This window comes from Cibotium barometz, chromosome 29, assembly GCF_041138505.1.
Source record: "Cibotium barometz isolate CiBa-2024 chromosome 29, ASM4113850v1, whole genome shotgun sequence".
Taxonomy (NCBI): domain Eukaryota; kingdom Viridiplantae; phylum Streptophyta; class Polypodiopsida; order Cyatheales; family Cibotiaceae; genus Cibotium; species Cibotium barometz.
The window spans coordinates 38,210,194-38,237,877 of record NC_141074.1 but is presented as its reverse complement, the minus strand read 5'-3'; the positions used below and the strand labels follow the sequence as shown (position 1 = coordinate 38,237,877).

The following is a 27,684-nucleotide window of genomic DNA, read 5'->3' as shown; positions in this document are numbered from 1 at the left end:
CTAGGAATAACACTTTCCTCATTTAAATATTTGGATTCCATTATAGTGGGAATTCCTCTTTCATCATTTAAAATTTATCTATGCAAAAAGATATATTTAACTAAATTTTCTCATAAAAATTTAAATAAAAATCTTCATTAATTCCTTTACACTAGGAATTACACTTTCCTCATTTAAATATTTGGATTCCAATATAGTGGGAATTCCTGTTTCATCATTTAAATTTTATCTATGTAAAAAGATAAATTTAACTAAAATCCTTCTTTAATTTTTAAATAAAATATACATAATTTTAGCATCACAATTTTTCTCTTACTTCATTTGAATACATGGATTTCCATTGTCATGGGAATTACTCTTTTAACAAAAAAATGGATTACTAGAAATTCCTCTTTTTCATAATTAACTATTTATGCATAAACATAAAAATCAATTTTTCATGATCATAATGAGAATCATTCAATTAATCTAGGATGATTAATCCTAGAATATGGTAAGAAGTCCTCTTTTCATAATATAAATGAAAATGATTTATGTGTTAATTTTATAGAAATTTTGCCATAGCTCCGCTGCTGCTATTTCTGATAATTCTCAATAAATTTGAAAGAATAAAGTTTAGTATTATTCATGTGATTAGAATAACCACTAATTGGATCATTATCCAATTATGGATTGATTCTTAATTTTACCATAAGTTAAATAGCATAAAAGTATAAAAAGCTATTATTTTGGCCTCCAATTAGACAAGCATAGAAATTACTTTTAAATTAGAGAAATGCTTCATGAGAAGCTTCATTCGAATTGAGAATAGGTCATAGGAATGACCATTCTTTTGGGGGAGAGAGAGAAATGCTTAAAAACCATTACAAATTAAGCATAAATGGAAATTTATGTGTTTCTTCATTACAATACATTAAAGAACTTCAATAGTACTCAAAAGCCATTCAAATTAATGCTTCTCAAGCTTGAGAGGGGTTGGGAAGAGAAACATTTGGAGTTTTAAGAAAAAGAAGATAATAATCCACACTTTACCTCCTAAATTACTTGATTCTTTGATCACAGTAGAGGCCCCCAACCAATCAATTTGTTTGGTATGTTGTTGGAGTCTCCAAGGAAGATTGAAGAGAGAGAGAGAAGCTCCAATCTCTTCAATTTGTAGAGGGTTTTTAGAGGATAATAGAAAATAAGCTTAACTTAGAGTAATACCAGCATAGTTTAGTTCAAAGATGAGAATACAAAGGAATGAGGGTCTATTTATAGGTGAGGGAGGCCACTAATTGAGTCCAACTAAGTTCTAGAATTTTTCAGCTTCAGTTTGGCTGAATTTGGACAAGATTTGGACTAGTTTGGCTCTCTTTTTTATTTGGTTTGATTTAAGAGAGAGGAGAGATAAAAATATCCTATTATTTTAGAGTTTAAAACTCATCCACACATGTGAAATAGGCACCTCCTTGAAGGGCCCCCTTTTCCTTACCCATGTGTCAAAAATGAATGATTACTCCAAAATATCTCATTTTTTTATTAATACTTCATAATTTTTAACTAATAAACCTAGTACTTAGTCAACTCTTCATCTTATGTGGGCATTTACTCATTTTTGGGTATTTTCTTTTATTCTTTGGATTTATCTTATCCCAACACTTGGATTAATCTTATTGGTCCATAGGAACCTTAATTGGACCATAATTTAAAAAAATCAAAAATCTTGACCCTTAGGCTAAGGTCTTCTAAACCATTTTTAATTAATTCCAATTGCACCTTGGAAAATCTATTTTAATTTTCTCTTTCAGGGAAACATTTTTTTGATATCTGTAGAATTTATTTATCCCAATATTAATTTACCACTCTCTAGAATTTTTTATCTCACTAGGCCAAACAAGGAAAAATAATATTTTCTTGTATTCAAAAACATAGAATGATTACAAGGGATTGAAGTAGAGGCTTAATCAATATTCAGCCCGAGGAGGAATCTTACAAAGGGAGTTAAGGTGGGAGCACTTAGAGAAAGTACTAGTTATCCCTTTCTTGACTGGACACTCAGCTATTTGATGAGGTCCAACATAGTGATAGCATTGCATAGCCATCCAACCTATAGAATTTTCCTTTCCTTTTCCCATTCTCACTTTCAAGAAGTGCATTCCTTCAGAACTGGGTAAGGGGTACATATGCTCACCCTCCATCACGTAGTGACTTAGGACTTGCATGGGTGGGTTGCTTGGCTTAGGGGATTCAAAGATGGTGTTGTGAATAGCTCCTCCTTACCTTCTTCAAAGATTTTGGTCAGGGTCAACTGCTCATGAACAGGGGTCACTCGAGGTAAGGGTGGTTTTGGTGGGAGGACTAGGGGTGGCAAGAGTACTTCATGCACCCTGAGGATTCCTCTCCGGGCCACTTCATGGCCTGATTGAGGTGCATTGTGTTTTGCTTTGGCCGGCAAGGCCTCGAGTTAGGTGGTAAGGCCTGTAGGGTAGAGCGCTTGTGCTTCAGTAGCTCTTGGTGGTAGGAGTTTGCCCCATCTTTGGTAGTAAGTGTAGTATAGAGTGTGTCTAGGTTGCAGATGTGGACATTCCCTACTAGTGTGGTTCTCTGGACAAATTGGGCACCACACTAGTTCTCTCTTGGGGTAAAGACGAGGTTGCCCAACTTGGTCACAACTTCTCCTACTCTCCATTGTTGGGTCATCTGCTACATTAATGCAGCTACTAGCCACTCCAACTGTTGTCTCCTAAATAGGACTCTTTTCCCTTTCCTTCCGATTTCGTGCTTGTGGTTTTGAAGGAAGCTTTAGACGTGCCCTCATGCAATTATCGAGAATGAGTTCCCTTGAAATTGTCTTCGAAATCCATGGCACTTGTGCAACATTTCTCAAAGGAGGTATGGCCCAGAGTATATAGGGATTTATGTCGAGCTACATATTCAAGTCCCTCTAGGAATTGACCGATCAATCTTTCGCTTGTCCCCGTTATTACAGTGAGAGTGAAGATATCTCACCGGTTGATATTCGGTATGCGGGTGTTAGTGGTGCAATTCCTAAAGCTACCCCCTCCCTATTTCCATGGCTATCCTCAACATTTTTGGCACAAGCCCAGGGGCTGGTGCAGGTTGGCGTATGATAGATGGAGGGGCTAGGCCTAGAGGATAGTATCCCATCTGTGGCGGATCCTGCCTTAGTGGTGGGATGATGTGCACTTCATAAGGATCCATATGGTATCCGGGATACACTCCACGAGGTGGGTAATGGCTGTATGTGTGTGACGTGTGCTAGCTTGGAAAGTCCTTGGTGGACTCTTGCTCTTTGGTAGGCAGTCTCTGGACATTGCTGAACTAGTTCTTGACCTAGGCTTGGTGCTGGCCTATGATCCTCGAATGAATCTATCGACATGGTAGTTGGCATGGCTTCCCAGACCGTTGGATCAATTCGGATTGGGTTATCTGGGCCGTACCACCCCACCTCAGGTTCTAGCGGAGGTGTGACAGTTCTCACTAAGTGACGATCCATACTCATTTCCTTGGGATGAGGTGCTTATGATCGTGTGTTTCCCAGGACAAATGTCTTGACATTCTATTATACATGCATAAAACCTTTTTAAACTTTGTAACATTGTCTCTTCCTCCTAGTGGGCGGTGCGAGATTGGAGACTCTTTATTAAAACTCCTCTCAAATGGTTTGGCCTAAGCACTTTCATTGAATAAGTTAAGGCCATTAAACATCTCAAATTTAACTTAAGCGCGTTTTATCCATTTAACTAGTTTTATTCAACAAAGTGATACAAGCTTACTTGACTTAATTGAAAAAACTCTGTTTAACCTAGTTGAGTATATGTAGGTGGCTTACTCAACTAGGTTAAACAGAGTTTTTTCAATTAAGTCAGGTAAGCTTGTATCACTTTGTTGAATAAAACTAGTTAAATGGATAAAACTCGCTCAAGTTGAATTTGAGATGTAAACTTATTGAATGAAAGTTCTTAGGTCAAACCATTCGAGAGGAGTTTTAATAAAGAGTCTCCAATCTTGCACGACCCACTAGGAGGAAGAGACAATGTTACAAAGTTTAAAGAGAGATTTTATGCATGTATAATAGAATGTCAAGACAAAATGTGAAAGGACTTAACATTTAAAGATATGTGTTATAGATCTACATAACCATGTCCCAATTGAGCTACATCTATACATAGATAACATACAGGGAAAAATCTTTGGTGGACGCACAACCAAGCTATAGTTATGCTACACTAGACCACCTTCAACCATGTAAGAGTTAGATGGGTGAAGCACTAGAGTATGAGGCCACTTCATCCCTAGAGGACCTTGTAGTAGTCAACATTGCACACACGCTCCACAGCATGCGTGGTATTATCCTACAAAGCTTGCAAATATATAACTTGCCTCACATGCTAGTCTAGCTTTGGACCCACACATGGTTGGCGTAAGGCATCTCTTAAACATGCCTATCTTGGAACCTTAATCATCTCACTAACCAAATCTTTGGAGTCTGATAACCAAATTAGAATTCATACACATATTCCAAGCTTAACTGTCTGATGAATGAGGATATATGCAAATTTTGAAAGCGTGAAATTTACAATAGATAATCCCCCTTAAAGCTTCCCCACACAAACACGTGCCCATCGTCCTGCCAAGAATATAGGCGTTTTATAAGGTTAACCTATCCCATAGGTTAATTCCAACGAGGGGAGCACCGCCCACAGGTCACGTATAAAGAGCTTGAGGGGCCTGTCATACAATCCATCTTTGCGCTTGGGGCAATGACGCAGTTAGTGAGGGTTTCCCGAGACGCGTCAATTGCTGGTTGAAAACTATTTCCAAACCCCCTCCTCGGCCCCTGGGCCGTGGAGAATTTTTGGAAGGTGCACGCTCTGCGTGTGCCTCGCAAACAAACCCTAAAAAGGAAAGGCTAGTCGGCGGACATGCAGCTGGGGTCTCTCTCTCTCCCTCCAGCCAGCTGCTGGTCTCTCGCTCGCTGCTGTGACAGAGCGAAAACGGCCTGCTGCCGCTTATATGTCCTTTTAATAAGAGGACGGTCTTTTAGCAGAGACACGGTTTCTACCGTTGCGTGTTTGGATCCCTTGTGTGATGGACTGCTAAGATTTTGCCCCGCTGCATCATGGGCAAACAAACCCTAAAAAGGCTACTAGGCGGACGTGGGCACAATAGAAACAACTCTTACACACCATCTTGTCTTTGCCAAGCTTGCTCGCTCTCGCGCGCTCTCTCTCTCTCCACTATAGCCATACCTCATCATCTTTGGCCATGAATGCATGCATTTGGGCCAACATGCTTTCTTCCGTGCATCCTGCTTGGCGTGGATGTAGAGCCGGAGGACATGAATGTCCATGCGGTTGTTGTAGCCTGGCGACGGAGCAAGATGGAGGTGGCATCGTCAGACTCACTGTGTGATCCAAAGGATCGCGCCAACTAAGGGGATTGAGGGCGGGATCTACCTCATCTTGCTAATGTGGTCTAGGGGGGTGGGTCAAGGCAGGTTGGCGGGTTGGGGTTGTTGAGGTGGAGGGGGTGGTGCCGAGCGAGGCATCGAAGATAGGACGTGGGCATGCCGATGTAGAAGGGCGATGTTTAGGTAGCAATGATGGGCCCAATCCGAGATGGAGGGAGGAAGAGGGTGACGGTGGTGTTGGGGAAGGGGGTGGCGAGGGAACACGAGATGGTGTGGTATCGAGTGAGGGATAGGATGGCGGCTGAAGAGGTTGAAGTGGAGAAGCTGGTGCCTGATAGGATTTTGGCGTGGAGTGTGGGTGGTTGGAGGTAGTATTGGTGGGCACTAGTGGGGGGTGGGTTAGCCGGAGCTTGGGTGGGATGGGAGGTGTGGGTTAGGATGTTGTTGCTGGAGTCGAGGGTGGGGGCATGGTTGTCTCCACTAGTGGAGTGGTACTCAACCTTGTTGTCATCATCGTCATCGATGGGGTCTCCTTCAGGGGGCAGCTATTACCGAGAATTTGGAGAAGAAGAATAAGGCCTTAGCCTCTTGTGCCTCTTTGACAGTGATGTCATTGGGAAAGGCGATGTGGGATTCGTAGAATTGGAGGATGGCGGTGGCAGGGTGAAACCATGTATAGGTGGTACCACTTTTTTCACCTTTTGGTGGTACCACCAATAGCCCCTAAAAGGAGGGAAGTTTAGTGTTTCTCAAATTAGTAATATGGAAAATAGTGGTAGTGGACCATCATAATATTAATTGGGCCCCCCTCTTCAAAGCATGCAATGATTTGGTGCCCCCCTTCTCTTAATATATTAAATAGTGGGCCATCATGAAAAGGAAACGGGCCACCCTCCTTTAAGCATGCATTGATTTGGCCTGTCGTCGCACGCGCCCCCCTTCTCCCTCTACTGCTCTTCTCCCTCTGCTCCGTTCTTGCATTCCCTCTTACCAAGCGAGCTTCCTGCCCATTCATCCCTCTGCTGCCTCGCATCACTCACGGTTTCACCGTTTCACAGCCGTGTGCGCAGAGAGTGATCCCACCCCCAAGAAGAACACCCCCCCTAGGAGGTGCAAGAGACCCTTTGCGGATGCTGACTCAGTCGTGTAGACCCCTTCACCGATGCCAGAGCAAGGTGCAGCTTCCCAGACAACATGCGGCCCCCAACAGGAAAGTCCGCTCGGAAAGGTATTGTGCTCCTCTTCCATGTCTGCTGCATGCACATATCCTTCTTACACATCTCCTCCATTGGCTTTTGTTTGCACATTTTTTCCCTGTCAATGCATGCTCCCCTTGAGAACTAACGTTTGCTTGTTCTCTTATTGACAGCGTCATCTGAGTACGTAAAGCTCTCCCGTTTTTGCCACTCAGCAGCTGAGTTGCATGCTGAGTACGGCTTGAGCATGGAGGGCAAGCTGCCCAAAGACCTTACTGTCGAGGATTTGACTGACTGTCTTCAAAGTTCCTGAAAAGAAGAAGACAAAGGTCTTCCTGCATATGGTGCAGGATCACCTATACGACGCTTGTCGTCTTTTGTATCAGAAAGTGTACCAGGCTGCCCCCTCTAATGGGGAACTAATGACAAAGTTTGCTAGGGGGTTTGCCTTTGAGAATTGTGCAGCTGCTAAAGCTCAACCCGAAAGTCACAAGATTGCATGGGCTGTGGTGGGTGGTATGGTCTTGGAGAATGTGAAGGCTCAACCGGGAGGTTTGAATCGCAAAGTCAGGAAGTTCATGTCCGATTACGGTGTTTCTGTCTTATATGGACAAACAGAGCATGCTGTTGACTCCTACACCTTGACAGTGTCTAATCACCCTGCAAAACCGACTGAGGTTGCATCCCAGCCTCTATACATAGAATGGTTAGGTAGAATTGCTGAAGATCTTGATGAGCACTTGAAAGTGATATATGCACTTGCAAGTGATTTAAGCACTTGCAAGTGGTCCAAGCACTTGAAAGTGATATATGCACTTGCAAGTGATTTAAGCACTTGAAAGTGATATATGCACTTGCAAGTGATTTAAGCACTTGAAAGTGCTCATACATTTACACCACTTGCAAGTGCTTGTTTCACTTGCAAGTGCTTAGAGGTCATCGAGTTCATAGACCACTCATAAGTATTGAGACCACTTGCAAGTGCTGTGACCACTTGCAAAGTGTTATACCACTGTAAGTGCCTACATCACTAGCAAGTGCATAGAAATCATGCAAGTTCTTAGAAGTTTAACAAGTGCTTAGACAACTTGAAGGTGCTAAGACCACTTGCAAGTGGTCATACCATTTGCAAGTGGTCATACCACTTGCAAGTGCTAAGGCCACTTGTAAGTGTTCATGCCTTTTGCAAGTGCTAAGACCACTTGCAAGTGGTCATACCACTTGCAAGTGGTCATACCACTTGCAAGTACTAAGGCCACTTATAAGTGTTCATGCCTTTTGCAAGTTCTAAGACCACTTGCAAGTGTTCATACCACTTGCAAGTGCCTAGGCCACTAGCGAAGTTCAAGACCACTTGCAAGTGTTCATACCGCTGTCAAGTGCTCATACCACTTGCAAGTGCATAGACCACTTGAAGGTGCTACTTGCAAGTGCTAAGGCCACTTATAAGTGTTCATGCCTTTTGCAAGTTCTAAGACCACTTGCAAGTGTTCATACCGCTTGCAAGTGCCTAGGCCACTAGCGAAGTTCAAGACCACTTGCAAGTGTTCATACCGCTTTCAAGTGCTCATACCACTTGCAAGTACTTAGACCACTTGAAGGTGCTAAGACCACTTGCAAGTGGTCATACCACTTGCAAGTGCTAAGGCTGCTGACAGTCGGTTGTATTCGCAAGTACTACCACCTCTCAACGTGGTCCTTGTTTACACATCTCCTCCATTGGCCTTTCATGCACGCATGGCAAAAGCAGGACAATGGTCTGCACTGTAGCCCGTGCATATCTAATTGACTGTAGCCGTTGACACAGTGGAAGGATCGCGACCCTTTGATCCGCATGCAATCCCACTCTCTATCTCTGTCTACATCACCGAGCTTGACCTCCCAGAATCTACGATCGACTTTCTTCCCTATCAATGGACATTCTTTCCTGAGGGTTGCGTTGAGGAATGCCACCACACTTGAAGCGTTATGTAACACCCATCCGTCAGATTTCAGCTGCTCCTATGTGAGAGCTCTTTTGAGCACTGCACCAGCCCCATCGTGCTCGTCCTTCCCATGGCCGGATGCGAAGAAACTGTGCATCATCTCAATACCTGTCATATTGAAGTATCGGGCTACAAAATAGAAAGGGCACCTTGCTTTGAATTGTGAAGTAGCGCCATCAGACCACACCTAGTGTCGCTTGGCACTACATCCTTGAGCTTTCAGCCACTCATTGTGCAAAATAAAGCAATGCTGCACAAACAAAGTGTCGTGGATTTTGTCATCAGAGATGTAGAAGTGGGTTGTCTTCCGAATGGTACCAAGCACATCACGCAGGTACGAAATGTGGACCAAGATTGTCACCTGAGTTGAATACCAATGCATTGACTGAATTTCATTCTGCACCTTGAAGGAGTAATTCTCTGCAAAATCCACTACCGACACCACTACATCATCTGGAAATTTATCCAAACACTCTTTGAATTGAAGGAGTAATTCTCTGCAAAATCCACTACCGACACCACTACATCATCTAGAAATTTATCCAAACACTTTGAATTGTTCAGCTTGCCATCTGTACTTATAATTGTGTTTGATGAAGTTTCCCAATTTGCTTTGAAGCAAGGAAGTGAAAGTCCTCGGGCTGACTTGGTGAACAACAAGATCTTTCCGAGTTTTTGCTTGATCGTTCTCATCCACTTCCTGTGTAGGAACGTCATCAAAAAGCTTGACAGTCATCATAGAGATGTCATCGCTTTTTTCATGTGGACACAAGGAGATCTGTTTAATGCCACAATGTTTGCATGTACCCAAAAGACATTGTCTACGGTGATAAGCACAATCAATGGGTTTTGGGCACAATACAGACTCCCACAGGTCTGTTAAGCTTGGAAATGTGGCATTGGAGGCCGCGCACTGCGCTGTTCCATCATGAGAACTGCAAACAAGGCACCTGCAACAACTGCATGGCCGGCCATGTAGCCCATATCTTCCTTGGAGCATCTGATTTAAGAGCTTCCTTGAAGTAGACAAGATGCACATGGTATTCACAGCAACAAGTGTTGCGGTCCTTCAACTTGCGTACGAAGTATGGCTTTAGACCCTCAAAACATCTGAGGGACTTATGTTAGGATGAGCCACTTGGAACTGCATATAGAAGTCCCTCTGTGATGACAAAGAAGACAAATTTAGACACACTATCAAGCATTATAAATCATTCTGAAGCAACCTATAACATTGGTAAGCATTATGACACACTTTCAATTAGTGTAAAGCTATGACACTCATTGGGTAAAGCTCTTAGAAGCACTTAGTAGCACTTTCTACACCTGGCAGTACTAGTAAATCGTTGTAAAGCACTATAAAGCACTCTTAGGCACCTGCAAGCACTTAGAAACCTGAGGATCCATTTAGATGAACTTGGAATAACATAACAACTCATTATTTGAATGGGGTGTCTTCACCTCACATAATGTATGACAAATGTTAGAGAAAATGAGTCTCTCAACTGTCTTTGACGTGTGCTGTAACATTGAGAATGTTGGATGACGGAGGAGCTGTTGTAAAATCTTTGTTTGAAGGCCCTCGGAAAGCCCGTTTGTTTGTTTGCGCCAGCACTGAGAAATTGCTCTGCAGATTTTCTTTGCCTCTCGCTCATCAATGTCACCATCCTTGCGCGTACGTGCCATCCTCTTCTCAATGCTTCTTTGTTCCCTCTTCTTTGCAACCCAGTAGTTTCGAAGACTTGGCAGAAGTTCTCTCAGGATGTGTTGTGTGATAGACAATGGGGGAAGATATACAGAGCCTGTATTGCCATTCTGTACACTATGAGACTCCATGTGGAGCCAGTTATGAGGGAGCTAGGAGGCTGAGGTTATTGCAAAGAAGACCATTAAAGCAGTTATGAGGGAGCTAGGAGGCTGAGGTTATTGCAAAGAAGACCATTAAAGCACAAATGTAGTCTTCATGGAGAGAGAGAGAGAGGGAGAGAGGGAGATAGTACAGTTGAATACAGCTTGCGCTCAAGCGGGAAGAGAGGCCCTTTTGTGTAGGCGGGAAGCAAAGGCTATGCTATGGCAGAGAGAGAGAGAGAGAGGCGGAGAGTGAGAGAGAGAGAGTGATTGCAGGACGAGTGTAGACTGAGTGGAGGAGAGAGAATATTCAGAAGCGTTTAATGGGCACGCCATTCCCTTCATGAATGCTCAGTTGCATTTTCAATCCCACCTCTATTTCAAATTTAAGCCTCTTTCTCCTCCCAAAGGGGTGGCTAAAAGGAGTGTCCAAGACACTCCTTTTTGGTACCACCTATACATGCTTTCACCCGGCAGCAATGACTTCCATTTGGCGGTAGATACAGGTGTAGATAACGAAGAGGCCATATGGAGATTAAGGGAGGGAGGGCGTGTGGAGAGCTCTGTAAGAATTGTAGATTGTTGTCCAGCTGGGTAGATCTAGGTAGGCGAGGGCACTAAGGGATTTAGAAGAGGCATAGGGGTACAAACAAAGCTTTGCCAGTGGTTGGGGGGGACTATAAAATTGATGGAGGGGTTGGTGTTTGTTGCTTGTCCATACGCAAGGAGGGTGTCCCAGTTAATGGTGAGTGTAAGACCCCTGCCCTCTCTGCACATCGATCTCCGGAGTGCTAGCAGCAGGCGGAAGTAGCAACCTCTTACGCAGGGCAGGGCTTCCCACTCGGGGCCTCGTCCATGAATGTCCGGGCAAGGGACTAGTCTGGCGTAAGACAGCTGGTGTAAGACAGTCCTTTATAAAAAGCAGAGTTTCTATGCAAGTAAGATTTTCCCATTTTGTTTGATTTCCTCTCACAAAAAACCATTTCACGAGAAAACATCTCTAGTGTTGGTTTCACAAGACCCTTTTTTCAAACCCAGTCTTTCTCAATGAAAATCACGAATCTCGTATCTCGGTGATCCATCCATCAATTACAAACAATTTTCTAACTTATTTCTAGACGATTTTGGGTCTTAGGGAAAATTCTCTAAATCAGACAGTTATCCCTTCTTCGTACTGAAGAAATGGGAATGGTCACAAGTCTTGGTTTAATTTTTTATTCAAGAGATGGGCAAGCATCTTACTAACCCACCTTTCTCACGAGGTCATGGTCAACACATAATTTCTTGAATTTATTCCTAGATTTATTTCCTAAAGATATTTCTCTATTTATCTCATACAATAACTGTGATTTCTAGTCATAAGGATAAACATCCAATAATATGAAAATTTATTCTTCCTTGGACATATTAGAACTATAAATAACTCTACTGGTGGTGAATAATGAAATTTAACAAGGATATTTCTTTTTCTAAATAATCCTTTAATAAATATGCATACATCATTTTTTTTAAATTATTCACCTAGAAATATTCTTAAATATTCTCTTCTCCATTTGAGCCTAGGCATCAACATGCCATAATTATCTACATAGAAGTATAATGAAACTTTCTCTTTTTGATACCAAAATTAATTATGCATATTCCTATTTCAAGATACGATGAAAATTCCTTTTTTTAACAAATAAAAATATCCATGTATATACATACCATGAATATACCTATTTAAAATATAACAAAAAATCATCTTTTAATATTTAAAATGTTTATGCATATAATATCATGAGAATTCCTCTTTTTGACATCTAGAAATTTATGCATGCGTATACTATGAATGTATATTCAAAAATGTAACAAAAATCCTTCTTTTAGCATTAAAATGTTTATGCATAGAATATGATGAAAATTCCTCTTTTTGCATTATCAAATTTATGCATAAACATAAAAATATGGTGATACTTTCTCTTTTAATATAAAATTTCTTTATGCATAAACCTAAGCATAATTGCATCTAAGCATCTTGCTTATTAAAAAAAAAACCCAAATATAACTTCCTTATAAAAATAATTATAAGAATGTTAGCATAAGCTCTCTTTCATCTTAAAATGAATAAATATAAAATTTATTAACATAAAAACAAGCTTAAATGAATTAACCTCATTTTTAAGTAGATTAAAAATCATAAAAATGTTTAATCTCCATCTCTAGCTTGTTAGGCCTAGAGTTTTGGGTAAGAAAATGAGATTAGAATTAAAGCTTATCCTTCCAAGAAGGATTTAACCATAAAGTGAGTATTCTTTCAAAAAGAGAGATTACAAATAAAAAACAATACATTTAAGCATAAGAGATTAACATTAATTCTACAAAATAACATTTAAGCATAAGAGATTAACATTAATTCTACAAAACAACATAAATCAATAAGGGCATAGTTTTAAAAAGAAACCATGAAATAGAATGCTTCCCAAGTATGTAGAGAGGTTGGGAAGAAGATTGCCATCCAAGAAGAGAGTAAAACACCATTGTTTTGGGCTTACCCTTGGTTTTTAGCTTGATTCTTTAGGGAGATGTGTAGCACTCAAAGAAGAAGCTTGGCCACCAAGAAGAAGAGAGTAATCTCCACCAAAAGAAGAAGACGATTAGTGAAGCTCCAAAGCTTCACAATGGAGAGGCAAGGTAGAGGGATAATAGAATTACACTAAAATAAAAATTACACTAGCATGTAAATACACTAAGATGAAAATACAAAGGAATGGGGTTCTATTTATAGGTGAGAGAGGCCACCAACCAAGTCCAACTGGGATCTAGAGGCTTCTAGCTTTAGTTTGATCCAATTTGGAAGACAAGTTTTGGACCAGTTAGGTCCACTTTTCTGATCTAGTTAGGTCCAATTTGGAAGACAAGTTTTGGACCAGTTAGGTCCACTTTTCTGATCTAGTTTGAAAAAGGAGAGAGGAGAGATAAAATATCACTTTTTTATGAATTAAAAATTGGGGAAAATGATGAGATTCTAGGCGCCTCCTTTATGAGCTCCACTCACCCTCCTGAGGTGTCAAAATTCCCATTGTCATACTAATAAATCCCAATACTAGTCAACTCTTCATCTTATGTGAGAATTTACTCATTTTTTGTGGATTTTCTTTTATTCTTGCATTTTTCTTATTCAAGCACTTGGATTAACCCCATTGGCCCTTTAGAACACTCTTTGGACCTTAATCCATAATTTTCTAAAAATGGGTACCCTTAGGCTAAGGTGTCCAATGCACATATTCAATTGATTTCTAATGCATATTGAAAAACTCTTTTTAAACTTCAGTTTTAGGGGAATTCATCTTAAATTTAAAGGTTAACTTTATATCCAAAAATATCTCAAAACTGTATTATCTCTCTCTAGAATATTTTATCTCTCTAGGTCAAAAACAAAGGAAAATAATGTTTTCTTGTATTCTGAAATGGGGGATGATTACAGGGGACTGAAAGGAGAACTTATACATCTTTAGGGACTGAGGAGGAATCTTACATCCTCTCCCACTTGAAAAATGCGAGATGTCCTCATCTCGCAAAGTGGGGGTAGTCCTTTATCAGTTGATCTTTTTTTTCCCAAGTGGCGTTCTCTAAAGGATAGAACTTCCACTTGACCAAAAACTCTCTAAGGACTTTATTCCTGAGAGCCTTCTCCCAAACATCTAGGATTTCTTCGGGTTGTTGGAGTTTTATCTAGCCTTGAGTCGGAAAAGTCAACTGCTCATCATCTAGCACATGACTCAAGCTGGGTACATACTTTTCAAGCAAACTGACATGGAACACATTATGTACCGATAGAAGAAGTTCATAGGCTAGATCTCCTATTTTCTTTGTAATGGTGTATGGTCCACCGTATCTAGGAGACAGCTTTTGTACTTCCCTAGAGATAAAGAACTTCTCTTGGGTCGTACACGAATGAAGACCATATCTCATTCTTCAAACACTCTCTCCGTTCTCTTCTTATCAACATACTGCTTTTGTCTATCCTGGGTAGCCTTAATATCTTTGTGGATTGCCTGCATTTGCTGCTCCATATCATCAAGCATCTGTCTGGACATCTCGACCCTGATCAATGGGTCGGACCAAGTTAATGGTGTGAGGTAATCTTGCCCATATAGAGCTTTGAAAGGGCTCATCTCGATACTTCGGTGATAAGAGGCATTATAAGCAAACTCAACTAGATGTAAGTAGCTTAACCACTTCTTGGGTTCTCTACCACATCATGACCAAAGAATATATAAATCTATTACTTGGTTCACTCTTTCTGTCTGTCCATCTGTCTCGAGATGATAAGCAGTACTGAGATCTAAGGAAGTTTTCGCTGCTTCAAAGAATGCAGTCCAGAACCTTGATGTGAACTTAGGATCTCTATCGCTTACTATCCTTCTAGGTAAGCTATGCAACCTGAAAATCTCCTTGAGGAAGACTCTGGCAACATCCACTGCAGTGTAGGTTCCTTTTTTTGGAATCACATGGGCAACCCTGGCAGCCTGTTATGTTCCCATCTAGATTAAACTGAATATGGTCTGTCTCGTGGTGTGTGAAAAGAATCTTTCCACTGGCCAATTCTACTTGCACAGGTTTTCCTATTTAGCACAAAATTCATCTTCGATTCTTGAGTTTTCAACAAAGCTCTGATAAGAGCTTTGAGACCCCTACCCTCTTTGCACATCGATCTTCAGAGTGCTAGCAGCGGAAGTAGCAAACTCTTGCACAGGGCAGAGCTTCCCACTCAAGGCCTCGCCCACAAATGTCTGGGCAAGGGACTTCCGAAATTGAGATCGAAAAAACTTTCCTCGCCCAGAAAGCACGGGTGATTCCTCTAGTAGGAAAATCTTCTAACGAGAATTTATCTAACGGGGTCAAGGGCCTTAACTATCCTTTGTAATCCAACCAAACCCACAGGTCACATGGCCAAATCAAGGAAGGGACTTGCAATTGGTTCATAGAGATCATCGCTTTTTTCCCCTCAAGTGAGGCACAGCCATTGATTCTTTCCCATAGAACAAGAATTACCCTCTGACTTACTTCAACTATCATAACTTGAACATAAATGAACTTTATTGTAGGAATCCACTGATCCAGCCGCCGCCTAACCCCCAACCGGTCCATGGGTTAGCCAACCGCCCACCAACCATTGTATTGGTGGGATCCCTCTTTATAAAAATTAGATGTGTTTTGTCCCGGGTACCAGGGAAAAGAGTTCCCAAGCCCCCTAGCCAGCACTCATGCAAAAATATAAAATAGACACACCACTTACGCACCCAATATGAAATTTGCCTTTTTCTCATATTCAACTATTTTAAAGATAGAACTACAATAAAACCTCAGTGTTCCCATCATAATCCTTAGTATTATAGGTCCATTATTTTACAATCAAGTATTATCCGAACTCTCTGTTGAAGACTAGTTAGTCAACCAATGAGATCGAATTTCATAGTTCCCAGTTCACTTAAATAGATTTCTTACCAATCCATGAAGATCTCCCTCGACATACGCATAATCACCTAAGTAATCTTGTGAGGGCTTGTTGCTGATCCTACTCTTGATTTTGAAGCGGTGGCCAACCACATGAGGCATTCATAAGTCTCATTCATCAAAATGTCATCAAGCTTCCTCGTCATCTTCAAGTTCACAAAGCCTTCAAAGTGTGCTTATGAGCACTAATAGTATTGATTAACACTAACGAGGCTTCTAATCTAGCAAAGGGGAGTTATTCCAGTGTTTTTAAACACTAAGAGTGTTCTTAAGCACTAATGGTGAATCTAATCACCAATATAAGTGTCATTAGATGCTAAAAATGTGCTTTTAAACACATTTTTAGACGTCTAATCACCAGTATAAGTATCATTAGATACTAAAAATGTGCTCTTAAGCACTAATCATGTTTTTAAACACTAATGGTGATCTTAATCACCAAACAAAGTGCTCCTTAACACTAATGAAGTTAATCTCCATCAAAATTACTAGTTGGGCACAAGCCCTAAGTGCTAAACCATAAAATTTACCATCTTAATCTCCTATTTATGCAACATCCTTGGCTTGATTAAGGGTTGTCGCACTCTCATAAGCCTTTCTCTTTCTAATTAAGCGTAAATATCATAAATTTCTAGTTTTTTCTTCTTCATAAATCAGCCCATTACTCTCTAATAACCTCCTTCAATACCAATGTCAAAGAAAAACACCCAAATCAAGAAGTTCTCGAGAGAGGGCTTCCACACTTAGCAAGTCCTTGTCAAGTACAAGATGATGTCCAAAGGTTTTTGGCCATTCATCTCCGGCACTAAGGCTATTGATTGAACTAAGGCTGAAGATATTGAAGATGATGAGAGGGCACAAGCCATTATCATGCTTCATCTTGATGAGGCTTTCATTCACCATGTGGACCAGCTTTCGACTCCAAAGGAGAAATGGGATGAGCTTGATAAGCTCTATGGAGCTCGTGGTGGTAAGAATTCCAAGATCTCACTCAAAATTGAATTTTTCAGCTTGGAACTCAAAGAGGGAGATGGCATTGGAGCCTTCATCTCTCACTTGAAGGGCCTTATGGCTCAACTTGCATCAGTGAATGTGAGAATGGATGAAGATGATGCAGTGGTTGTTTTGCTAAAAGCAGTCAAGAAGGTGTACCCCACCTTAGTCACCACTCTGAAGAACATACCTAATCCCACCCTCGAAGGAATCATTCAATCTTGTCTTGATGAAGAAAAGAGGCCAAAGGGAGGAGCTGAATCTTCAAATGCAACCACTTCATCGAATATCAAACAAGCTTTGTCACATCAAGTGGTCAAAGTAAGATGTGCCCATTGCAAAAAGGTGGGTCATTTGGCAAATAATTGTTAGATCAAATATCCCAACAAAATGAAATGTAACAAGTGTAAACAAATGGGACATATCACTTCTAAATGTCCTAACAAAGAGTCAGAGGCTAACTTTGTATCAATCTCTAACTCCTCTGAGCACCTATTTTAAAATGTAACAACACCTATATTCCTAAACCTTGTACGCCTAATGTTATAAAGGCAACCTATGTCCAATACCACCTATTCCAATTCTTTCATAGTTGGTATTGAGGGAGGGTATTAAAAGACTAAGGTCATGTAAAAGGGTGGGAGAAAGGTGTGTGTGTGAAGGGACTTAAGGTCCACTAGCTCACCTATTTAAAGGTGGAGCTATAAGGCTTTTATGTATTGAGCAAGAAGCCTAGTTGTATTTGAGCAACTTAACACTAGTTTGGTACCAAAAAAGGACACTTAAGTGTCCTTTTTTGGACGATGCAAATAAAATGCTACTTGCACTAGGAAAGACATATTCAAAATCCCTCTTGAGGAGTTTGAATATGTGACCTAGTGTGTCTTTAAAAAATGTAACCTTGCAATTTGGATGCTGGCACGATAAGGAATTACACCCATAAATAGGACTTGCATGAGACTGCAACTTAGGTTTGAGAAAACCGCCTTATAAGCTTAGAGAAAAAAATCACTAAGCCCCGTGAAAAATTCCAAGTAATTATTTCATATTTGTGTCAAAGATTTTACCAAGTTTCACATGAAATAAAATTCAATTGAGAGTGTCTAAAATAGTAGGAAGTTGTGTGTGTTTGATACACCACTTTTTAGCATCCATTTGTATCCAAACCAATACATGGTTTTAATGTGTTTGCAAGTTTTTTAAGGTGATACAATGCTTAATCTATCCATTGAGATCTTAAAGTTATATGTAAAAGCCCCTTAGTAAGCTACAAATATTAATTGTTTCAAAATGTCAAAACTGCACACAACAAAAATTCTGGATTTAGATTCTTGAGTCATACGCATTACATTCCTTAGTAAACTTGCAACATTTTGTCTATATAGAATAATTTCGCTAAGGTACATTGTACAAACATAATTTGGGCACCTAAAACCTTTGTTTCATGGTTGTTGAGAGAGAATTTAGAAATTTTGAAAAATGTAGCACGATTGAAAAACTAAGGTAGCAAGATTTACTTGAGCTTGGGACCCCAAAAAATCTGTATTAACTTGGTTTTGAACTATATAATCATTTCCGATTACCAATTTGCACTAACATAACCCTAGTTTTATGGAAGTACCTTTGGAAGGCCAAAATTTTCCTCTTTTTCAGCATCTTGGTAATTATGAGATTTTTGTTATAGTTCACAAGTAGCTTAGGAACTAGGACCTAAAGGAGATTGTGTTGTTTTGAAACCCCAAGTTCTACCAATTGACTTTTACAAACATGAAAAACATGATTTATTCAAGAAGTTATAGGCATTTTATGGGATTTTTGACAAAACAGCTTCAAATTTCAATGAAAATTTCAAGTGAGTTTTTTTTGTCAAATTTCTAATATAGCTTGTGATTTGACATCATGAAAAATCCCCTTTATTTTTTGACTTTTAACCGACCTATGGTTGAAACAAGGTGTAGAAATGTTGTTTCTAGGTTCCCCAAAAAATTCCAAAGTTTTGGTGAGAAACAAGACACTAAAGTGTCCTCAAGACACTTTAGTGTCCAATTACAGAACTAGTGTTAATAAGCAAGATATTTTCTTGTATTTTGTGAGTCCCTCTCCTCCACATACTTGATCTATCATGAGCACCACGAATTCTAACACATACATGGCTTGGGAGGGACCTTACAGTCCGACTGATGGTGGCAGAAAGGGTTAAGGAGGAAGATGCGCTGTCTACATCATATGATGGCCTGACTGAAGTCAAGGAAGTTGATATTGCAAAACCAAGGGAGGAAGCCAGACCTGTATATATTGCTATAAGGACTTGACTTCCGCTGAAGAAAATGAGCTCGTTACCCTCCTTAAGGAATTTAAGAATTGTTTCACTTGGAATTATGTGTAGATAAAGGGTGTACCACCTGAGGTGGTGCAACATACGATCCCAATCATGGAAGGATGAAGACCAACCAGGCAAAAACCATACCAGATGAATCCTAAGTATGCGGCAATTGTAAAGGAGGAAATAGATAAACTCATTAACTGTGGATCTCATCTATGAGATAGAACATACAGATTGTCACCAATCATAATAGTGCCAAAAAAGAATGGAAAACTTAGGGTATGTGTTGATCTTAAAAAGGCTAACATAGCTACTAGGAAATACCATTATCCATTGCCCTATACGGAACATGTTTTAGAAAGAATGGCTGGTGAAGAAGCTTACAGCTTCTTGGATGGATTTTCATGCTATAATCAGGTGTCAATAGCACCAGAGGACCAGCATAAGACAACTTTAAACACAATGTGGAGGACGTTTGCATATAGAGTCATGCCCTTCGATCTCACTAATTCCCCAGCAACATTCCAACGCATAGCCTTCAAAGACTACTTGCAGAAGTGGTTGGAGGTATTCATTGATGATCTATGTGCACACTCTCGATGGGCAGACAATCTGGCTTGCTTAAGGAAGGTGTTTGAGCGATGTTCCCTTACTCTTCCCTCAGCATCTTCCTCTTCTAAGCCTATGGCAGCTCCAGGGCTAGAGCCATTGGCTACTGTCCTTAATTGCATGCAAGTTAAGCTACCAACCTTCAAAGGTACCATCACTAAAGATGTGGAAGACCATGTGCGGCGGTTCCTCACTATGTGTGGCTCAAGAGGTCTCAACTGAGATGATGCACACTTGGTCTTGTTCCCAACAATGCTAGAAGAAAGTGCCGATCGGTGGTACAGTCGATTTCTCATCAACCACTTCCCGGATTGGGCCACCCTCAGGCTACTTTTCTTGGTTACCTTTTGGCCAGGGAACTACTTCAACCTCATCACTCAAGAGCTCAACCAACTCTCCATGAATGCAGGGGAGTCAGTGGCCCAACTTGTCACAAGAGCTAAAGCTTTGGTCGCTCGGCTACCCCAAGATCCTGGAAACTACATGCTACAATAGTGGGTGCTTCGAGCACTCCCTACTCAAACGGCGATGAAGATGGGAGACTTTTCCACCCCAAGGCACCCTGCAAGACTTCCAAGACAGAGCTACACAATTGGAGAATGCTTGCCTCATGGCAGAGCATAGTACCTCTTGGTCCCCACTTATCCTCGGCATGTCTTTGGCTCCTCCAATCGTTCCTCTAGCCCCGACGATAGCGTCTACATCTGCTTCCATGGAAGAGCTAGCCAAGCTCAAGAAGGAGCTTGAAGATTTCAAAAGGTCACAACAAGAAGACGCGGCTATGGCAGTGCTTAGGAAGGAGATCGAGTAGCTCAAGGTCAAAGATCCCAAGACGAGTCCCGGTATGTAGCTTGCAAGGCCATCTTCCAAATGATTGTCCATCCAAGAAATATTTCTCATTTTGCTCAAAGGCGGGCCATGAGGACAAGGAGTGTTACTACCTCAAGGGACTTTGCCTTATGTAACAACAACTTAAGCAAGGTGCCTCCCCGCTTAATCCCTTTGCCGAAGACTACATGCTGACCCCAACCAATAGTGGTTCAACTTCTTCCCAGGCTCCTAACCACCAACAAACCCAACACCCTTCTTGAACCCTCAATCAACCCCCCAATCCCAAGCTTATATTAACCCTGCCCCGTTGGTCCCTCCTACTTAGCTACCCCACATACCCTTCCCTCCCCCATGGCTACTTTTGTACAAACCCGTCCACCGCCCCAAACCAATTCATCTTAGTAGTAGGGAGCTCAAGTAGCCATGGTAGCATACACCAATACCCCTCCTTCCTCCAGAGCAACCCTAACATACAACCCCCTACCTATGAAAATTCCATATCAAGCAAGCACTCTCCCAACCTATCAGCAGTACCTCCCATCGGTCCCACAAACACCTCAAGTCTATCAAAACCCACCTCCAGTGGTCTATGCGGCAGCCCCTCCAGTACCTCCAACTGCTAACAACACGTATGGCTAACCAAAGGTTCCCCAATCACCATCCTCCCAACAACCCCACCCGACCTCTTATATGCTACCATTGTGGGGGGAGCGGCCACATGCAAGCTCAATGCACTATACTAGAGGGCTCGCCCCCATGCCTCCATTGCCTGGAGAGCCAAGACCACTACACCCGAGAATGTCCTAGACCCCCACTGGTTAACATGGTGGAAGCTGTGGTGCCATCTCCTAAGGTTGACATTCCAATAGTGGTAGTGGTGCCACCTCCCACTACTGGCACTCCAATAGTGGCAGTCATCACACCACCCAGTCCCAAGGAGCCCCAAAGACACCAGCTCCTCTCCCTGATGGTGCAATCTACCCATCCATTGTGGAACCGAGCTTATAAGGAGGCCGTGGAGGAATTCATTCAAATGGAGAAGGAAGCGGCGCCTACCTTGGTCATTCCCCCAACCACCACACCTTCAAAGTCTACCCAACCCAAGGTTAGTAATTTAAGTTGGGAGGAAAAGTTGGCAGGAGTAAAGGTGAAAATCACCCTTCCTCAGTTATGTGGTTTGAACCAAGAAATAGGAGAGCAACTGTTAGGCTTGGTCCAGCATTGGATGGATTCGAAGGCAACTAGGGATAAAGCCACATCTAGTAGTAGTGGGCGACGGCCCAGGAGGCAGCAAAGCAAGGGTATGCCTCACTGTCCCAGGAGTGGCCGATCACCGAAGCCCAAGGGTGACAATCTCCGTGGGAGGAACTCAAATTACAGGAGCCATTGTGGATGGTGGTTCTGGTGTTAACATCATGCCCGAAGCTACTAGGAAAGTCTTGGGTCTCCACCTCCCACCAACTCAAGGGGCCTACAGCTTACTCATTGGAAGGCCTTGGTTGAGGGCAGCTCAAGTGATCCATGATTGGGGTCGGGACAACTTGCATAACCCTAACCCAGAGGGGACACCGGGAAAAAGGTCCCGAAGATGAGAGTGCTTGGGGTACTGCCCTACATGACATGATTCTCATTCGGGAGAAAGGACCCAATGACGAGGAAGAACACCAGCAGATGAGGCCTAGGATCCATTCGGTTCAAAGGGCGAGGCGATAGAACCTCTATGAAATTGGTTAAATTCCTATGAGGGGTTCCAGTAGTGCAACTTGGTGGACATAGTGGAGTTGGACCCATACCCTATTCAAGAGCTATCCCAAGAAGAAGAGCTCTCAAAAGAAGCAGGAGTACGGGATTGGACAGAATCTTTGCTCACTCTGGCCTCCTCCTCTGCAACACTATCTCAACAGGAAGCCATAAAGGTCATAGGTCTAGGGGAACCTGAGTTTTTTTGACAACCTCGCAAGAAGGTCTCTCAAGAGGAGTCATCAGAGAGGCACCTATAACCCCTCCCAGACACACCTATAACCCCTCCCAGACGCACCTACAAGGTGAGGCGGGTAGAGCACCTCAAGGGTTGGGAAGAAGCCTTGCCAGTAGAAGAGATACCCCCTAACTGGACAGAGAAACACATTGGTAATTTCCATCTGGACAACACCCCAACCCATGACCCCTTATGTCTCCATCAAGCAACACTCGGCACCGCTCCTCTTCCACCCACCACTTACCATGAGGAGGTGAGAGAGCTGAACCTGGGCACATCAGAGGAGCCACACCCCCTCTTAGTGGCAGCTTGGGTTGGGAGGACCTTTCCACTCTTCAGAGAATCACCAACTTTTTCAATGAACACCAAGAGGCATTTGCATGGACTCACAAGGATCTTCCAGGGATAGACCCAGCCATTTGCACTCATAAAGTTTCACAAAAAGAAGGCAGTTGGCCGATCAAGAAGGGCTTCTATTGCGTGAATCTAAAATATTCTGAAGTGCGGAAGAAAGAGCTAGACAAGATGGAAGAGGCAGGTATCATCATTCCCATTGAGCACTCCGAGTGGTTGTCACCTATAGTGGTGATTCCAAAAAAGAAGACCAACAACATCAAGATCTGTGTAGACTTCAGATCCCTCAATCAAAGCACTTCAGAAGATGTGGCTGGCCAAGGGTGGTGGCTCAAGCGAAACACATGTCTCAACTCACTCTGGTGTTCGTGAAGTGCCAAGTATCGGGTCTCCGTCTCCAAAATAAAAAATAAAAAAAATCCCCCTCTTCGGTTTCTTTTTCCTTCTTCTTTTACAAGAGATGCAAAAAAAAATCTCTCTCACACAACCTCCTCACCGACCAATCTCTCACTCGTCTCACCCACCCTTTTCCTCTCTCTTCTCCCCTTCCCTCTCTCTTCTCCCCTCAACTCTCATCATCACTGACCAACCCAACCTCCCCTTCTCCCCAATCAAGCAAAAATTTAAAAAAAATAAAAAAATCCCCCCTTTGTAATTTTTTTCTTTCCCAAAAAAACCCTCCCTCAATATTTATTTTATTTTATTTTTCCAAAAAAAATCATTTTTCCCCAAAAAAACAACTCCCCCCTCTTAGTTTTCTTTTTTCTATTAAAAAACAAAACAAAAAGCCCAAAAAAAAAACAAAAACACCCGCCACCTCTCTCTTTCTCTCTTTTCCCCTTTACCTCACCCATCGACCACTTAGGGCCCTCTCACTCATCCCACTGACCACCCGCTTCACACTCAACTCACCGACCAACCGATCGACTACCCCTCTCTCCCTCCCTCACCCCGCCGACCACCCCCTCTCTCCCTCCCTCACCCCACCGACCACCCCCTCCCTTCACTCCTCACCAACCACCCCCTCCCTTCACTCCTCGCCGACCACACACTCCCTTCACTCCTCACCAACCACACACTCCTCACCCCCTCACCTACCTCTCACCCCACAGACCACCATCCCTCTCCTCTCCCCCTTCCCTCTGGCAACCCCACCACCCTCTCTTCCTCACCCTCACCTGACCGACCAACCTTGTCTCCCTCTCCCTTCACTCCCCATCGACCAACCTCACTCCTGAGTCCCCACCTTCTCATCTTGTACTCTCCCTCACTCTCACCCCACCGACCACCATCCCTCTCCTCTCCCCCTTCCCTCTAGCAACCCCACCACCCTTCTCTTCCTCACTGTCACCCTACCGTCTAGCGCCCCCCCTTGTTTGCTCACCCCCGGCCGCCCCACCCTCTCGCTCGACCCCCCTCCTCTTTCCCTTCCTCTATTGTGTACTCACCAACCGACCCTCCTCTCCTCTCCCCCTTCCTTCTACTGACCCCACTCTCCTCTCTTCCCCACTTTCCTCGCCCCCCCGGGCCCCCTCAACCTTGTGCGCAACGGTCACCCGTCACCCCCCCCACTTTCTTCACCGACACCCCCACCTCCTCTTCCGCACAAACCCCCTCTCACCAACTAGTCCCCCCCCCTCGCTTACCCATTGTGCGCCCAAGCCTCCCCCCTCTCTCACCTCACAACCCCCTCGCCTGCTCTTGGGTGTACGCAGCAGCCCCCCTTCGCTCGCTTTCCCCCCTCTCTCACCTCACCACCAGCAACCCCCCCCCTTCGTTTACCCTTGTGCGCCCTTCTCTCCCCTCACGACCAGCCCCCCTCGCTGGCCCATTGTACGCCTAGGCCTTCCCCTTCTCTCACCTCATGACCCCCCACCCCTCCAGCGGTGCCTCCCCTGTGCAACAATCACCCCCTTCGTCCTCCTCTCTTTCGCAGTTGTGCACCATTGTTGGAGCTCGTTTTGGCACTACAGCCCGTCGCAACAGTGCTAACGAGCTATCCTCAACCTTCGTCCTCCTCTCTTTCGCAGTTGTGCACCATTGTTGGAGCTCGTTTTGGCACTATAGCCTGTTGCAACAGTGCTAACGAGCTATCCTCAACCTTCCGCCCTCTCGATGATCATCATGGTTCTCTCTAATGACATTGACTTACTGCACCCTCCAGTAGAGGTGGGGAAAAAACACAAATTGAAACCTCTTGTGCAGTCTCCAAATTCCTTCTTCATGGATGGGAAATGTCAGGATGTTTCAGCCTCACCACGGTGTTTAGTAACTCCCAGAGTGTTGTGCTATGTGGAAGCCATTCTACCGTCTTATGCCAGCCAACTGGAGGGTGTCGTGCTCGACTTATTGAGGGCAGTTCATTTAGAAAGAATCACATTGTCAAGCTGAGTCCTTTGACTAGCCTCTTGGATTTGTACTCTGGGCAAACCTTCCTGCCACCCCCACCACACCATTCCCCCCCTTTTAAAAAAAACACAAATATGATAATAATAGTTATTAAAAAAAAACAAACCAAATGGTTGCCCCCCCTCTTACTTCACCCCTCATCGACCATGCCTTTTCCCCCCACCCCACAGACCAACCCCCCCCACCATGCCTTTTCCCCCCCCACCCCACAGACCAACCCCCCCTCTCTCACCTTACTCGTCTCATCAACTTACTTCACTCCCTCCCCCTCTCTCACTGCCCTCACTTCCCTTCGTGTGCGATCATCGTCCCCCTCCCGTCACTCCCCATTGGCACTCTCTCTTGCAGCCACCTCTCACCTTTGCATTATGCTGCCTCACATGGCCAAATCCTAGGTACTTTTGTTGCTGTTTTGGAGAAGGGTGTGTCGTTGAATGCAATGAATCATCGTAGACATATGCCTCTCATGCTTGCTTATAAAAATGGAAGGGTATTTTGCATTGAGCGGTTTGTGGCATGGGGAGCTGATATCCTCGTGTTTGATGCTCCCAATGGGAGGACATGCCTCCATTATGCAGTAAAGAGTGGCCACTTTGATTGTGTCCAACAAGTTTTGGATGTTGTCCAGATGCCCATAGTGGCAGGAACATGTGGAGCTACACCTCTACACTTGGTAGCCCGGTCCAGCCATTCTACAGTAGTTTGCTTGCTTTTAAGTAAGGCATCTCTCATGTGTGCAATGCCTACAAGATCTAGTGGAAGCGGCTGTGGTTTTGGCAGCACATCATTGCATTTTGCAGCACATAGAGGATCATCTAAATGTGTTAAAGAGCTCTTGGCATGGGGTGCAGCTAGGTTGCAGCAGCGAAACTCTCAAGGGCACACCCCTTCTTCATCGCTCTGCAATACCATAACATAGCATGTACATGTGTAGCTTTCCCCTTTGGCTATAGAGCCCTTGGTATGGCCATCTTCGTGGCAATTTATGAGCAGTATTGGCCCCCCTGAAGCATACGTTCTCTTGGAGGCTACCGTGGCACATGCTACTGATGCTTGGGAGCATCAAACCTTTTTTGTTAATGAAAAGCGGATCTCTTATATACTGGCCATGGCCAGATCTCATTTTGTATCTTGTATGCCTAGACTTCATGCCAGAAGTTTTGCCCAGACAAAGTGGCCAGTGATGATTATTGTTTAGATTGGTTTTGTGCTTTTGTTGAGGTAGCCTTCTATCGGATGCTTTGCCCGGGGGATGATAGTTGTAATATAGTTAGTGATAGCTTGTTGGATGAAGTGCCTAGGAGCTCTTAGAAATAGCTTGCTAGATGAAGTGCCCAGGAGCTCCATGTTCAATCATTTTTTTCTACAGCTTGCTGGATGAAGTTGCCCAGGAGCCTAGTTGATTCATTTTTATTTATTTTGTATCTCTCTAGAAGATTTTCCTGCAAGGATCGTTGTATGAGGTATGCCTGGCAGTCTCCTTTTCGGATGTTTTGCTCGAAGGCTCACCTATGTTTTCTTGGCATTCATCGGGACGGCGGTGAGTTGAGTAGTAGTGGGGGACCTATGGACGGGAAGCCGGTTCCTCCACACCCCATCGACTAGCATCACTACCGGTGCCCTCCGATGACTCTGACCACCGTCACCGCTGGTGTGCTCTGACCACTCCGACCGTCAGTGCCGTCCGACTACTTCGACCACTCCGACTGCTCGACCTGTGGACGGGAATCCAAGTCCTCCACACTCCACCAAGAGTTTCCACCATCACCTCCAACATCTCTGACCATCGTCACCACCAGTGCCCTCCAATCGCCAATGCTCTTTGACCCCTCTAACCGCTGGTCCCCTTCGACATCTCATACGTGCATGGCCAACTTCGATGGCACTCATGGAGGCAACACCCCTCTCCCTTTCCCAAGGCAGGGAGAGATCCTCTTCGAGATCCTAAGCACCATCTTTCTTTCCCCTCTCCCTTTCCCAAGGCAGGGAGAGATACTCTTGAGCACCACCCGAGGAGAAGGACACCCACCAAGGAGGAGTTAAGGGGAGCACTCTCTCGCGGCAGCATACAAACAGTCTAGAACACACTCTCACAGAAGAGGACACTCTCTCATGTATCACCTTGAGTTTTTTCACAGTCCTTCTACTATCGGAGAGCAAAGTCTCCCTTGTATCACTCTTTTTGGTATTGTGATAGTAGTGGTGTGCTCTGTTTGGTGTTTTGTCTATCTCTTTGTGTGAGC

The 27,684-nt window shown here is 43.4% G+C and overlaps 1 non-coding gene across 1 annotated transcript; it reads left to right on the top strand.

Annotated features, from left to right (window-relative positions):
* The first annotated feature begins 4,748 nt into the window (after positions 1-4,748).
* LOC147622137 (U4 spliceosomal RNA) lies at positions 4,749-4,878 on the top strand. The gene has a single exon (XR_015269741.1). It is a non-coding gene; the product is annotated as a U4 spliceosomal RNA (small nuclear RNA).
* The last annotated feature ends 22,806 nt before the right edge of the window (positions 4,879-27,684 follow it).